This window comes from Sapajus apella, unplaced genomic scaffold (assembly GCF_009761245.1).
Source record: "Sapajus apella isolate SASKATOON/1434 unplaced genomic scaffold, GSC_monkey_1.0 scaffold42, whole genome shotgun sequence".
Lineage (NCBI taxonomy): Eukaryota > Metazoa > Chordata > Mammalia > Primates > Cebidae > Sapajus > Sapajus apella.
In genome coordinates, this window is record NW_022436982.1 from 1,216,656 (window position 1) to 1,218,471 (window position 1,816).

The 1,816-nt window shown below is 42.6% G+C and overlaps 1 pseudogene; it reads right to left on the bottom strand.

Moving 5' to 3' along the window:
- Window positions 1–1,072: 1,072 nt before the first annotated feature.
- LOC116566195 lies at window positions 1,073–1,188 on the bottom strand (annotated as a pseudogene).
- Window positions 1,189–1,816: the final 628 nt, after the last annotated feature.

Consider the following 1,816-nt stretch of genomic DNA (forward strand, 5'->3'; position numbering starts at 1 on the left):
GGTTCAGGCAATTGTCCTGCCTCAGCTTCCTGAGTAGCTGGGATTACAGGCACGTGCCACCATGCCCAGCTAATTTTTTGTATTTTTAGTAGAGACGGGGTTTCACCATGTTGACCAGGATGGTCTCGATCTCTTGACCTCGTGATCCACCCGCCTCGGCCTCCCAAAGTGCTGGGATTACAGGCTTGAGCCACCGCGCCCAGCTCCAGCTAATTTTTAAAATTTTTTGTAGAGACAACGGTCTTGCTAGGTTACCCAGGCTACTTTGAAACTTCTGGCCTCAAGTGAGCATCCTGCCTTGGTCTCCCAAAGTGCTGGGATTATAGGCATGAGCCACCGCACTAGGCCCCCATATATATATGTGTGTGTATATATATATATATACACACACATATATATATATATATATTTGAGACAGAGTCTTGCTCTGTCACCCAGGCTGGAGTGCAGTGGCATGATCTTGGCTCACTGCAACCTCCACCTCTTGGGTTCAAAGTGATTCTCTCTGCCTCAGCCTCCTGAGTAGTTGGGATGGATCTTAACTACCACTCCCAGCTAATTTTGTATTTTTAGTAGAGATGGGGTTTCACCATATTGGCCAGGCTGGTCTTAAATGCCTGGCCTCAAATAATCCTCCTGCCTTGGCCTCCCAAAGTGCTGTGATTACAGATTACAGAGCCATTGCTCCTGGCCCCCAATAATATTCTTTTCTTTTTTTTCTTTGAGACGGAGTCTCACTTTGTCACCCAGGCTGAAGTGAGTGGTGTGATCTTGGCTCACTGCAACCTCTACCTCCCAGGTTCAGGTGATACTCCTGCCTCAGTCTCCCGAGTAGCTGGGATTATAGGCATGTGCCATCATACCCGGCTAATTTTTGTATTTTTAGTAGAGATGGGGTTTCGCCATGTTGGCCAGGCTGGTCTCGAAACCCTGATCCTAGGTGATTTGCCCGCCTTGGCCTCCCAAAGTGCTAGGATTATAGGCATACGCCACTGTGCTCAGCTAACATTCTTTATAATAGAAGGATCCACTTTAGAATCACATGTTGCATTTATTTTCTTCAGTTTTTCATTTCTCCAAAAATTACACCGAGCTAAAGCATGATGTGGGTGTGTCGTGTAGATGTTAGCAGTACTGCCCTTACTACATGCTCTTTGGACAGTAGTGCAACCCCAAGAAAAGGATGGTTAGTTGTTATTTCTCTTTATTTTCCTTCAACTGGGATGAGAACATTTTCTCTGTCTTTGACTATCCTGACCTTGACACTTTGGAAGATATCAGGATGGTTGTTTTATAGAATGTCTCACAATTTGGATTTCTCTAATGTTTCTCATTGAAATTATTAGAATTTCTTAAGGCAGTATTTGAAATTAGGTAAACATATTGTTACTCATCAAATTCTGTTTATTTGTATCACCATGGACTCATGGTTTATTTTGTTCAACTGGTCATAAACTGTTTCTATCAATATTTCATGCTTAATTTTTTCTATATTTGGCCAATGGGAGCACCTTCAAACTGATTCGTCTTTTTGACATAATTTCATCATTTTTTGAGCTCTTCTGCATTTTCCGATGCAAGATTTTCCAGGTTCATCCTGTAATATTCCTAGCCAATCCCTGGAATCAGAAATCAGCCTTTTCTCCAAGAATACCTAGGTTCTTTTATTGGAGAATGATGTTTAGAAACCAACACTTGGGTACTAGATGTGCTCATTGTATTGGGAAATTTCTGCTCCCAGACCACACACACACACACACACACACACACACACACACACACACTCACTCTCTTATATCTATACTTCATCATCTAT